Consider the following 15,141-nt stretch of genomic DNA (forward strand, 5'->3'; position numbering starts at 1 on the left):
AAAAGAAAAAGAAACATACAATACAATACTTTTAAGATGATTGGGAATCAAGCAGTTAAGACTGATCAATGGACCTGGATAAGGGATAATTCTAAAAGCTAGTGTATGTTTTGCTTTCATGTTCATTTAAATGGTGCTACATTATTTTCTTAACGCTGTTCTAAACTATCTGATCAGTACATGATCTTCACTAAGTGTGTGTATTCTTGCTATAATATTGTAAATGGGGTGTTGATTGAATACACACTGCTGTTTGTTTGATGTGTAAATAAAAGGTTTTAAAGACAACACATCTGTCCATCTCTTCCTTCCACTTCCTCAATTAGCCAACGTGTGGGAGAACAGTGGTCTACAGAAAAACATTTTTATTTCTGACACAATATGAGATCACACAGAAAAAGAAGCCCCCATTGTTTAATCAGTGTCGATTAATTAATTCACTTATTCATCATATGAGTTAAACTCCAATCTACATAAAAACATCACATCCTCTGTTCCTTTGGTTGTGCTTAAGCCAGTTTCAAATTTAATTCAGCTGAAGTAACTGGATCCGTTTGTGTTAAAGATATTCACCATGAACCGTTTATCTTTTGTTTAAAAAGACAGTCATGGTACAAATAAGACAACAGGAAATGTTTCATAGTGGCCATTAGTGAAAATGACACTTAAACTTGAGTTAAGAAAAAGTATGTACAGCCGGGGCCAAAAGTTTTGAGAATGACACAAGTATTGGTTTTCACAAAGTGTATTGCTTCAGTGTTTTCAGATCTTTTTATCAGATGTTACTATGGTATACTGAAGTATAATTACCAGCATTTCATAAGTGTCAAAGGATTTTATTGACAATTACATTAATTTTATGCAAAGAGTCAATATTTGCAGTGTTGACCCTTCTTTTTCAAGACCTCTGCAATTCACCCTGGTATGCTGTCAATAACTTCTGGGCCACATCCTGACTGATGGTAGCTCATTCTTGCATAATCAATGCTTGGACTTTGTCAGAATATGTGGGTTTTTGTTTGTCCACCTACTTCTTGAGGATTGACCACAAATTCTCAATGGGATTAAGGTCTGGGGAGTTTCCTGGCCATGGACCAAAAATGTCGATGTTTTGTTCCCCCAGCCACTTAGTAATCACTTTCGCTTGATGGCAAGGTGCTCCTTCATGCTGGAAAAGGCATTGTTCGTCACCAAACTGTTCTTGGATGGTTGGGAGAAGTGGCTCTCAGGGGATGTTTTGGTACAATCCTTTATACATGGCGGTGTTTTTTGGCAAAATTGTTAGGGAGTTGAAATCATAAAAATATCTGTGAATCTTTGTCTGGGATGCCTGTTGAGGACAACAAGAACAAAAAAATCCAAAACACAGCAATGAGAGCATTGTTACACAGGATCTCGTGTGTGGAAGATCTTAAGCTGCATTTACAAAAGATGTGGGTGGTGACTGCAAACTAACTAAATGTTTCCTTTGTGTGTTCTGACTCCCTTTCTGTCCTGACCAACACAAAAGGCTCCATTACAGGATATCAAAAGAAACCTGTATGTGCGTCACATGGACATGCTCTTCCGCAAGTCTCTGAACTATAATGAGCTTTAAACGCAGCACTCACATAAAGCTTTAACAAGCCTGAGGCCAAGTGACCTTCCAGGTGAGCAAGGGCAACTACCTGTGTGACAGCATCTCCTGCTGGTTGCAAGCTGAAACAACTATTCCATGTTTCACTGCAGATCATTAGAGCCATAGAATTCAACATGCCATTGAAATCTAGTGATCAGCTTTGAAGAACAGTATCAATATTGCCATTTATATAAAGATTTATCCAATTGTGAAAGTAACATTTTGTAGGAGTGTCGTAGAAAAGTTTATGCCATTCACACTGAATCTTGACTGATTAAAAATAAGGAAAAAATGCATAAATATAATTAAGAAGTGATTGATGAAGGGAGTTTTTCAAAAAATGTCAAGCAGAGGCACCACACTTTTAAATTTCCGTTCCATTCACTGAACACAAAATATTTTATCTCCAATAAAACAGGAAGTAATGTCTTTAAAGGGGTAAAGTCAGAGTTTCTCAAACCATAATTTCTGCAACAATCTAGTTAAAAAAGAGAAGATACAATTCCACAAATAATTGTCAATACAAACAATCAGCTTTTGTATTTTCACAAGTACACTACAGGTAAACCCAAACTCTGTGTAACCACGAACAGAAGTTGCTATGCTGGTTTCGTTTCCAGGAAATAGCAACTAAAGGGGAGTTGCGTCTCTCACAATAACACAGATCATAAACCTTGCGACTGCACACTAAGGCAGGTGAGTGCTCTAATTCTCTAATCACTACTTTTAGATTTAGCTTTCACGGAAGATTTGTTCGAGGCATTTAATTACAGTCTTCTTTGTGATGGGGTTTTCTATTTTTTCTCCTTTTATTAAATAGTTTCTCTATTGAATAACATCATTTTTTCAGTCAGTGATGCTACACTTGGTCATTCTTCGTTGAAATTTTTGGTGTGTCATAGGAATACAGTAATTTACCCATCAAAAACATTATTTCCAAATTTCAGCAAAAACAGATAAACAATCCTTAATCCACTTGATAGCCTTGAAACATTCACCTACTGTGTTCCATTTCCTGAACTGTGATAATTTAAAATCATATAGGCGATTTACAAAAAAATATATATATATTGTGAGTATTGTGTTATACACACATTATTTTATACAGTTTGATCAGAGGCATTAAAATAATGTTTTCGCCTCTCCGTCCATATGACGTATAACTATAGACACCCATATAAACACTGAAACAGGTTTTACTAGTAATGGTTCCTTATGAGAGATACATTCTTAATCAAGTCATTTCAGTATGCACCCCACCCTTTGTTAACCACTCCTCTCCCATTGGAATACTATAGAAACAAAACATAGAAGCTCATATTATAGTCAAATAAACTTTGTAAGTTTTCACGTAGAATAAAGATCTTCCTAATAAAACCTAAGCCCTTTCTGCATTAATAAGTACATAGATTATCTTCTATCCACTACTTCCAGATATAAGTCTCTCTCCCCGTCTTTATTATTGCCTTCATACTTGGCATGTTTATTGTTAAGAGCCCAGGGAAGTGCAGTGTTGAATTTTACGATTTGCACAATGCATTAAATCAATAAACTGTGAATAAAGAGACGGTCTTTTTCAATTTAGGTCAAGGTTGTTCGTACAGAGTCGAGCTTCACCGAACTTGGAAAAAAGCAGGTGAGCGGTTCTTTGTGCGCAGATAGCTTAAATACTGCAGGTCGATTATACAGTTTCAGAATGAAAGCTACAACCCGCATCACCACAGGCTAAGCAAACAATACATTCCTAACAGGCAGGTTGAGAACGGGAGTTGCACTAGTAAAAATAATCTTTAGATTTAACCCTAGTTACAAATACATGTATCGAATGATAATATGGGGCGATATGGCAAAACATTTGGGCAAATGTTATCGATAATTATCATTAAATGGTACGTTATAAATTTTAGGTGTAAAGACTGATTTTTGCTCCCGAGGGAAGGTTGTGGTTTCAAACTCTTTCATGAGGAGAGAATGACAAACATTTGTTAAACAGCAAATAACTATCTAAATCTGAGGAAGACTAATTATGTGGTATACCTCCTTACACAATGCATAACCATTATATCAATATAGTCAACCTCTTTGCATTGATAGTGTTTTATTGCCCACCATGCCCAGCCTTCATTGATATATTTTTCTGTATCATTACAGGATGAGGATGTCAGGAAGAGTCATGAGTTGCTGTGCAGCTCTGTTCCTTGCACTGGTATCTGTGTCAGCTGTAGAAAGACTCAATTCGATTGATGATTTGAAGAATATCAACTTTGGTCAATCTGTGCCCAAACATACTCTTCTACTTCTCCACTGGTTTGCCAACGTAGTTGATATTGACAACAACATCATACGGTTGACCTTTGACCCAAACAATGATGATTTTGGATCGCATCATTATGGCAACTTTGAGGGGATGCTGGAGCAAACGCCTTATGGTTACAAGTACTACACTGTTGGCAATCTCCCTCTAGACAGACGTCAACAACTTCCAGATTATGTCGCCCATCCCCGGGCAGAGTATGCGGCAAGAAACTGGGACCGGATCGTGTTCAGAGTCAGGCTGCAGAACACAGGATGGCAAACTAGGCAACAGATAGATCGAGTGTACATCACACAGCATTATGGCATCCATGGAAATACGACATATAATCCTGAACATACCTATGAGATCACGACTAACCTCCTGAGACAGATCCGAGAGTTTTCTGTGGGAGGAAACTCACTGATGAGTCTCAGAAATCGCTATGGAAGTAACGCTAGTGATTTTCAGTTATCAGAAATCAGAAACATATGGGGGAACCTTGCTGGTCTTGGACTGCTGTTGTTTATTTTGATCCAGGAAAGGTACAACTACAACCAAGAAAGGACCAGCCTTCAGAGTGGGTCAACAGGAGGAAACAAGGTTGTGACACAACCTTACATTCATCATTACAACTTCCAAGAACAAAGACAAAATCAGTGGAGTGATGAATGCATTTCCATTTTACTGATTGTATTTGTCTTTGCCATTCTTGGTTGCTTCTGGCTTTTCAGTGGTATGGGAAGATAAGAAAATTTAAAAAAACGAAACATAAAATACGCAATATTACTTTTAAGATGATTTGGAACCAGCTTTTAGAATTAGCCCTTATCCAGGCCCATTGATCAGTCTTAACTGCCTGCAGGGCTAATTCTAAAAGCTGGTGTATGCTTTGTTTTGCTTTAATGTTTATATTAAATGGTGCAACATTATTTTCTTAACACTGTTCAGGTAAATATTGAGATGTGTGAGGTTGTGTTCATGGACCAAATACTAAAAAAATCACAGAGAGTCTCCATGGTGTCATTTCAGGTCAGCAGTAATTTAGGCTAAAGTACCAACATAAAAACTATCTGATCAGATCTTAACAAAATGTAGACATAAGTTAAAGACAGTGGTGTAATGTTAGTTCAGATTAAAACCAGCATATTAATTTAATTGGAAAGAATCTTGCTTGCCTGGGAAAATTACAGAACAAAAGATTAAGGACATATTTTACATTTATTGGACCAAGAAGTGTGGTCCAAGGGGTTCTACTTAAAAAAAATAAACCACACCTAGTAAATTACAGCACAAACTCTTCTTTAAAATAACAATTTTTGTACATAGTAAGGCATTATACTGGTCTTAACGCTTCAGGCTTAATTCATATTCAATGTCATGCTCCAGCACGTCTAATCGAATAGAGGTGACTCACTGTTCTTTCATACGTGTTCCCTAGAGATGAAGAGAAAGTAAATAGCTCTGATGCAAAGATGAGATCCACAAGTAAAAGGATAGATGGCGTGTTAAGCATAGCTCACATTTATAATGTATTAGCATTAAAAAAAAATAGATGTATATTTTAAATATGGTTTTGTATTCTTGCTATAATATTGTAAATGGGGTGTTGATTGAATACACACTGCTGTTTGTTTGGTGTGTAAATAAAAGGTTTAAAAGACAACACATTGGTCCATCTCTTCCTTCCTCTTCCTCAATTAGCCAACGTGTGGGAGAACAGTGGTCTCCCATACATTTTTATTTCTCACACAATATGAGATCACACAGAAATAGAAGAACCCCTTGTTTATTCAGTGTCGATGAATTAATTTACTTATTCAACATATGAGTTAAACTCCAATCTACATAAAAACATCACATCCTCTGTTCCTTTGGTTGTGCTTAAGCCAGTTTCAAATTTAATTCAGCTGAACTGGATCAGTTTGTGTTAAGGATATTCACCATGAACCGTTTAACTTTTGTTTAAAAAGACAGTCATGGTAAAAATAAGACGACAGGAAATGTTTCATAGTGGCCATTAGTGAAAATGACACTTAAACTTGAGTTAAGAAAAAGTATGTAGACAAAGATATAGAATGAAACTTAGTAGAGAGCGTGCCCCCACCAAGGCCCATAAATACCCTTAAAGTCAAATGCATCAAATTACAGAAAACTCAGATATCAGTCCTCTTAATATGCCAGATTATCTCCTCCAAGATCTTTGAATTATCTGGGAAATTGGCAAAAATATTTTTAAAAAGCCCTATTTTGGGACAGCTAAGAAAGTGGTTTAGAAAATGTAGAAACTGGCTCTTAACAAAAAGCCTCATCCTTCAACAAGTTTAGCAGTTTTTGTGTAATCCTTCTGACAACAAAAACAAAACTTGCGAAAACATAATCTTCTCAATGGAGGTAAATAAAGTTTACAACAAACGCGTACTGCCATAAGAAACTTATCTGTGATAATCATACTAGCTAAGAATAAGCCAGGCTTTATTAGAAACCTTTTAGTCCTAAGGCCACACTGTGTCAGATACCTGCACAGGCCACTTCTCTTCATCAACACACAATCTGAAATGACTTATGGAATAATTACACTTTACAGAATCATTCCTCTGATAATTAGAAACAAAAATAATCAGCTTTGGCATGTTGGGTTCAACAACCTCGAAAAAACAATGACAGACTAAAACGATTATTTTCAAAAGGAAATTTGATCCAAGCTGCAGTGCCTTCTGCAACCACCAGCAACATACTTGTTATAAGTTTCATTTCTAAGGAAACAGGAACGGGAGTTATAACGGCTCACACACAGACAGACACAGACACGATTCCCTAACAGCAGCACACTAACAAAAGGTGAGAGCTCTTATTTTCTGATCACTATTTCCTTGATTTACCTCGGTTTTCTCTCAATAGGATTGTTGAAGCAATTTTAAGTTCTCTACCTGCAGGTTTCTACAATGAAATTACTCAGAAGTTGAACCATATTTAAAAAAGGGCAGTTGGAAGTTTGTTCTGTTAGATTGAAATTGGAGAGGTTTGCAATGTGCTATGTCAGCATTCTTAGAATTTGTTGTTGTTTTATTTGTTATCCCTTTTTATTGTATATATTATCATACTTCCTTGTTTATAATATGTTATAAGTTTACTGAGTTGATTCCATCGACTCCCTTTGGTTTCTGTAACATGGCAAATTCCCCTCCAGTGGGACTAATAAAAGGATCATCTTATCCTCTTACACATAATATTTCCAAATTAAGCAACACACACACATCCAATTTACAGCCTTTAAAGTCCCCCCAGTGAAAATCTAGTTTTTAAAATGCGTCCCCCTTGTGTTCTTTATATGTTGAATTAAGTAGTCAGCATCATGACTGCCTGTACTTCCACTTTAACACTGCAGTGAACAAATGCCAATTGGAAAAAAAAATTTTTTTATTCACACAGGTGAGCAGCTCTTTGTGCAACAGCAGCTGGTCTTAACTTACTTAATAACTGCAGGTCATTTTACAGTTTCAGAATTAAAGCTGCAACCAGCAACACCCCAGGCTAAGCAAACAACCCATTCCATATAGGCAGGTTGAGAACTGGAACTGAACTAGTAAAAATGATCTTTTCCGATGTGTCCCTAGTTACAAATACATGTATAGATTGGTACTGTGGGGTGATATGGCAAAAAAATTGGGCCAAGGATATTGATAATTATCATATTAAATGTCATGTTATTAATTTTAGGTGTGAAGACTGATTGTTGCTCCGAGTGAAGGTTGTGGTTTCAAACTCTTTTGAGGAGAGAATAACAAACATTTGATAAACAGAAAATAATTATCTAAATCTGAGGAAGACTAATTATGAGTTATACCTCCTTTCACAATGCATAACCATTATATCAATATATTCAACCTTTATTGTATTGCTATTGTTTTATTGCCCACCATGCCCAGCCTTCTGTGATATATTTTTCTGTCTCATTACAGGATGATGAGGATGTCAGGAAGAGTCATGAGTTGCTGTGCAGCTCTGTTCCTTGCACTGGTATCTGTGTCAGCTATAGAAAGACTCAGAACAATGAATGATTTGAAGAAAATCAACTTTGGTCAATCTGTGCCCAAACATACTCTCCTACTTCTCCACTGGTTTGCCAACGAAGTTGATATCGACAGCAACAACATCATACGGTTGACCTTTGACCCAAACAATGATGATTTTGGATCACATCATTATGGCAACTTTGAGGGGATGCTGGAGCCACCGCCTCGGGGTTACCGGTACTACACTGTTGGCAATCTCCTTCCAGACGAAGGTGAACAACTTCCAGATTACGTCGCCCATCCCCGGGCAGAGTATGCGGGAAGAAACCTGGACCGAATCGTGTTCAGTGTCAGGCTGCAGAACACAGGACAGCAACTGATAGATCAAGTGTACATCACACAGCATTATGGCATCCATGGAAATACGACATATAATCCTGAGCATACCTATGAGATCACGACAAACCTCCTGAGAACAATCCGAAAGTTTTCAGTGGGAGCAAACCAGTCACTGAGGATTCTCAGAAATCGTTATGGAAGTAACACTAGTGATTTCCAGTTATCAGAAATCAGAAACCTATGGGGGAACCTTGCTTGTCTTGGACTGCTGTTGTTTATTGTGATCGAGGAAAGGTACAACTTTGACCAACAAAGTGCCCGCCTTCAGAGTGGGTCAACAGGAGGAAACAGGGTTGTGACACAACCTTGTATCCCTCATAACAATTTCCAAGGCCCCAGATCAAATTGGTGGTATTGTGAAACATGCAGTCTCATTTTTGTGCTTATATGTATTGTCTTTGCCATTCTTGATTCCCTCAGGTATTTCAATGGTAGAAGATAAAAAAATAAATAAAACGAAACATACAATAAGCAATATTACTTTTAAGATGATTTGGAATCAAGCAGTTAAGACTGATCAATGGACCTGGATAAGGGCTAATTCTAAAAGCTGGTGTATGCTCTGCTTTGCTTTCATGTTCATTTAAGTGGTGCTACATTATTTTCTTAACACTGTTCTGGTAAATATTGAGATAGAGGTTGTGTTCATGGACCAAATCACAGAGAGTCTTCAGGGTGTCACTACAGGTCAGCACAATTTAGGCTAAAGTACCAACATAAAAACTATCTGATCAGATCTTAACAAAATGTAGACATAAGTTAAAGACAGTGGTGTGATGTTAGTTCAGATTAAAACCAGCGTATTAAAATTTAATTGGAAAGAATCTTGCTTGCCTGGAAAAATTACAGAACAAAAGATTAAGGACATATTTTACATTTATTAGACCAAGAAGTGTGGTCCAAGGGGTTCTACTTAAAAAAAATAAACCACACCTAGTTAATTACAGCACAAACTTTTTTAAAATAACTATTTGTGTACATAGTAAGGCATTATACTGGTCTTAACGCTTCAGGCTTAATTCATATTCAATGTCATGCTCCAGCACGTCTAATCGAATAGTGGTGACTCACTGTTCTTTCATACGTGTTCCCTAGAGATGAAGAGAAAGTAAATAGCTCTGATGCAAAGATGAGATCCACAAGTGAAAGGATTGATGGCGTGTTAAGCATAGCTCACATTGATAATGTATTAGCATTAAAAAAAAAAATAGACTTATATTTGAAATATGGTTTTGTATTCTTGCTATAATATTGTAAATGGGGTGTTGATTGAATACACACTGCTGTTTGTTTGGTGTGTAAATAAAAGGTTTAAAAGACAACACATTGGTCCATCTCTTCCTTCCACTTCCTCAATTAGCCAACGTGTGGGAGATCAGTGGTCTACAGAAAAACATTTTTATTTCTGACACAATATGAGATCACACAGAAAAAGAAGCCCCCATTGTTTAATCAGTGTCGATTAATTAATTCACTTATTCAACATATGAGTTAAACTCCAATCTACATAAAAACAACACATCCTCTGTTCCTTTGGTTGTGCTTAAGCCAGTTTCACATTTAATTCAGCTGAAGTAGCTGGATCAGTTTGTGTTAAAGATATTCACCATGAACCGTTTAACTTTTGTTTAAAAAGACAGTCATGGTACAAATAAGACAACAGGAAATGTTTCATAGTGGCCATTAGTGAAAATGACACTTAAACTTGAGTTAAGAAAAAGTATGTACAGCCGGGGCCAAAAGTTTTGAGAATGACACGAGTATTGGTTTTCACAAAGTGTATTGCTTCAGTGTTTTCAGATCTTTTTATCAGATGTTACTATGGTATACTGAAGTATAATTACCAGCATTTCATAAGTGTCAAAGGATTTTATTGACAATTACATTAATTTTATGCAAAGAGTCAATATTTGCAGTGTTGACCCTTCTTTTTCAAGACCTCTGCAATTCACCCTGGTATGCTGTCAATAACTTCTGGGCCACATCCTGACTGATGGTGGCTCATTCTTGCATAATCAATGCTTAGACTTTGTCAGAATATGTGGGTTTTTGTTTGTCCACCCACTTCTTGAGGATTGACCACAAATTCTCAATGGGATTAAGGTCTGGGGAGTTTCCTAGCCATGGACCCAAAATTTCGATGTTTTGTTCCCCCAGCCACTTAGTTATCACTTTCGCTTGATGGCAAGGTGCTCCTTCATGCTTGAAAAGGCATTGTTCGTCACCAAACTGTTCTTGGATGGTTGGGAGAAGTGGCTCTCAGGGGATGTTTTGGTACAATCCTTTATACATGGCGGTGTTTTTTGGCAAAATTGTTAGTGAGTTGAAATCATAAAAATATCTGTGAATCTTTGTCTGGGATGCCTGTTGAGGACAACAAGAACAAAAAAATCCAAAACACAGCAATGAGAGCATTGTTACACAGCATCTCGTGTGTGGAAGATCTTAAGCTGCATTTACAAAAGATGTGGATGGTGACTGCAAACTAACTAAATGTTTCCTTTGTGTGTTCTGACTCCCTTTCTGTCCTGACCAACACAAAAGGCTCCATTGCAGGATATCAAAAGAAACCTGTATGTGCGTCACATGGACATGCTCTTCCGCAAGTCTCTGAACTATAATGAGCTTTAAACGCAGCACTGACATAAAGCTTTAACAAGCCTGAGGCCAAGTGACCTTCCAGGTGAGCAAGGGCAACTACCTGTGTGACAGCATCTCCTGCTGGTTGCAGGCTGAAACTACTATTCCATGTTCCACTGCAGATCATTAGAGCCATAGAATTCAACATGCCATTGAAATCTAGTGATCAGCTTTGAAGAACAGTATCAATATTGCCATTTATATAAAGCTTTATCCAATTGTGAAAGTAACATTTTGTAGGAGTGTCGTAGAAAAGTTTATGCCATTCACACTGAATCTTGACTGATTAAAAATAAGGAAAAAATGCATAAATATAATTAAGAAGTGATTGATGAAGGGAGTTTTTCAAAAAATGTCAAGCAGAGGCACCACACTTTTAAATTTCCATTCCATTCACTGAACACAATATATTTTATCTCCAATAAAACAGGAAGTAATGTCTTTAAAGGGGTAAAGTCAGAGTTTCTCCACCTTCTCAAATCATGATTTCTGCAACAATCTAGTTAAAAAAGAAGAAGATACAATTCCACAAATATCTGTCAATACAAACAATCAGCTTTTGTATTTTTACAAGTACATTACAAGTAAACCCAAACTCTGTGTTACCACGAACAGAAGTTGCTATGCTGGTTTTGTTTCCAGGAAATATCAATTAAAGGGGAGTTGCGCCTCTCACACTAACACAGATCATAAACCTTGCGACTGCACACTAAGGCAGGTGAGTGCTCTTATTCTCTAATCACTACTTTTTGAATTAATTTTCACTGAAGATTTGTTCGAGGCATTTAATTACAGTCTTCTTTGTGATGGGGTTCTCTATTTTTTTCTCCTTTTATTAAATAGTTTCTGTATTGAATAAGATCATTTGTTCAGTCTGTGATGCTACACTTGGTCATTCTTCGTTGAAATCTTTGGTGTGTCATAGGAATACAGTAATTTACAAATCAAAAACATTATTTCCAAATTTCAGCAAAAACAGATAAACAATCCTTAATCGACTTGATAGCCTTGAAACATTCACCTACTGTGTTCCATTTCCTGAACTGTGATAATTTAAAATCATATAGGTGATTTACAAAAAAATAATAATATATTGTGATTATTGTGTTATACACACATTATTTTATACAGTTTGATCAGAGGCATTAAAATAATGTTTTCGCCTCTCCGTCCATATGACGTATAACAATAGACACCCATATGAACGCTGAAACAGGTTTTACTAGTAATGGTTCCTAATGAGAGAAACATTCTAAATCAAGTCATTATGCACCCCACCCTTTGTTAACCACTCCTCTCCCATTGGAATACTATAGAAACAAAACATAGAAGCTCATATTATAGTCAATTAAACTTTGTAAGTTTTCACGTAGAATAAAGATCTTCCTAATAAAACCTAAGCCCTTTCTGCATTAATAAATACATAGATTATCTTCTATCCACTACTTCCAGACATAAGTCTCTCTCCCCGTCTTTAAGTCTGTGGCTCAAATCTCGAGAAACATTCATCTTATTGCCTTCACACTTGGCATGTTTATTGTTAAGAGCCCAGGGAAGTGCAGTGTTCAATTTTAGGATTTGCACAATGCATTCAATCAATAAACTGTGAATAAAGAGACGGTCTTTTTCAATTTAGGTCAAGGTCGTTCGTACAGAGTTGAGCTTCACCGAACTTGGAAAAAAGCAGGTGAGCGGTTCTTTGTGCGCAGATAGCTTAAATACTGCAGGTCGATTTTACAGTTTCAAAATGAAAGCTACAACCCGCATCACCACAGGCTAAGCAAACAATACATTCCTAACAGGCAGGTTGAGAACGGGAGCTGCACTAGTAAAAATAATCTTTAGATTTAACCCTAATTACAAATACATGTATCGAATGATAATATGGGGCGATATGGCAAAACATTTGGGCAAAGGATATCGATTATTATCATTAAATGGCACGTTATAAATTTTAGGTGTAAAGACTGATTTTTGCTCCAGAGTGAAGGTTGTGGTTTCAAACTCTTTCATGAGGAGAGACTGACAAACAGCAAATAACTATCTAAATCTGAGGAAGACTATGTGTTATACCTCCTTACACAATGCATAACCATTATATCAATATAGTCAACCTCTTTGTATTGATAGTGTTTTATTGCCCACCATGTCCAGCCTTCATTGATATATTTTTCTTTATCATTACAGGATGATGAGGATGTCAGGAAGAGTCATGAGTTGCTGTGCAGCTCTGTTCCTTGCACTGGTATCTGTGTCAGCTGTAGAAAGACTCAATTCAATTAATGATTTGAAGCGAATCTACAGTGGTCAATCTGTGCCCAAACACACTCTTCTACTACTCCACTGGTTTGCCAACGAAGTTGATATCGACAGCAACAACATCATACGGTTGACCTTTGACCCAAACAATGAAGATTTTGGATCACATCATTATGGCAACTTTGAGCAGGTGCTGGACCCACTGCCTCAAGGTTACAAGTACTACACTGTTGGCAATCTCCTTCGTGACAGACGTGAACAATTTCCAGATTATGTCGTCCATCCCCGGGCAGAGTATGCGGGAAGAAACTGGGACCGGATCGTGTTCAGTGTCAGGCTGCAGAACACAGGACGGCAACAGATAGATCGAGTGTACATCACACAGCATTATGGCATCCATGGAAATACGACATATAATCCTGAACATACCTATGAGATCACGACTAACCTCCTGAGAACAATCCGAAAGTTTTCAGTGGGAGCAAACTCACTGATGAGTCTCAGAAATCGTTATGGAAGTAACACTAGTGATTTCCAGTTATCAGAAATCAGAAACATATGGGGGAACCTTGCTTGTCTTGGACTGCTGTTGTTTATTGTGATCGAGGAAAGGTACAACTTTGACCAACAAAGGGCCAGCCTTCAGAGTGGGTCAACAGGAGGAAATGATGTGGTGATATTACCTGACATTCCTCATAACGACTTCCAAGGCCCCAGATCAGATCAGTGGGATTATGAAGCATGCATTCTCACTTTTGTGCTTATATGTATTGTCATTGTCATTCTTGTTTCCCTCTGGTATTTCATTGGTAGTGGAAGATAAAAAAAATAATAAAACGAAACATACAATAAGCAATATTACTTTTAAGATGATTTGGAATCAAGCAGTTAAGACTGATCAATGGACCTGGATAAGGGCTAATTCTAAAAGCTGGTGTATGCTTTGTTTTGCTTTCATGTTCATTTAAGTGGGTACTACATTATTTTCTTAACACTGTTCTGGTAAATATTGAATAGAGGTTGTGTTCATGGACCAAATCACAGAGAGTCTCCAGGGTGTCACTTCAGGTCAGCACAATTTAGGCTAAAATACCAACGTAAAAACCATCTGATCAGTACATGATCTTCACAAAGTGTCAACATCAGTTAAAGACAATGATGTTATATTAGTTCAGATTAAAACCAGCATATTACAATTTAATTGGAAAGAATCTTGCTTGCCTGGGAAAATTACAGAACAAAAGATTAAGGACATATTTTACATTTATTAGACCAAAAAGTGTGGTCCAAGGGGTTCTACTTTAAGTAGATAAACCCCACCTAGTTAATTACAGCACAAACTCTTCTTTAAAATAACTATTTTTGTACATAGTAAGGCATTATACTGGTCTTAACGCTTCAGGCTTAATTCATATTCAATGTCATGCTCCAGCACGTCTAATCGAATAGAGGTGACTCACTGTTCTTTCATACGTGTTCCCTAGAGATGAAGAGAAAGTAAATAGCTCTGATGCAAAGATGAGATCCACAAGTGAAAGGATATATGGCGTGTTAAGCTTAGCTCACATTTATAATGTATTAGCATTAAAAAAAAAAATAGATGTATATTTTAAATATGGTTTTGTATTCTTGCTATAATATTGTAAATGGGGTGTTGATTGAATACACACTGCTGTTTGTTTGGTGTGTAAATAAAAGGTTTAAAAGACAACACATTGGTCCATCTCTTCCTTCCACTTCCTCAATTAGCCAACGTGTGGGAGAACAGTGGTCTCCCATACATTTTTATTTCTCACACAATATGAGATCACAAAGAAATAGAAGAACCCCTTGTTTATTCAGTGTCGATGAATTAATTTACTTATTCAGCATATGGGTTAAACTTCAATCTACATAAACTCTAAAAACATCACATC

At 36.9% G+C, this 15,141-nt stretch overlaps 1 protein-coding gene and 1 long non-coding RNA gene across 5 annotated transcripts in view; one reads left to right on the plus strand and one right to left on the minus strand.

Annotated features, from left to right (window-relative positions):
- The window catches only part of LOC133023763 (septin-9-like), a 100,835-nt gene that overhangs the window by 24,657 nt on the left and 61,037 nt on the right, over positions 1-15,141 (minus strand). The window lies entirely within an intron of this gene.
- Positions 6,688-9,648, plus strand: LOC133023766 (uncharacterized). Its single transcript, XR_009683073.1, has 2 exons — positions 6,688-6,752; positions 7,874-9,648. It is a non-coding gene; the product is annotated as an uncharacterized LOC133023766 (long non-coding RNA).

Source organism: Limanda limanda, chromosome 17 (genome assembly GCF_963576545.1).
Source record: "Limanda limanda chromosome 17, fLimLim1.1, whole genome shotgun sequence".
Lineage (NCBI taxonomy): Eukaryota > Metazoa > Chordata > Actinopteri > Pleuronectiformes > Pleuronectidae > Limanda > Limanda limanda.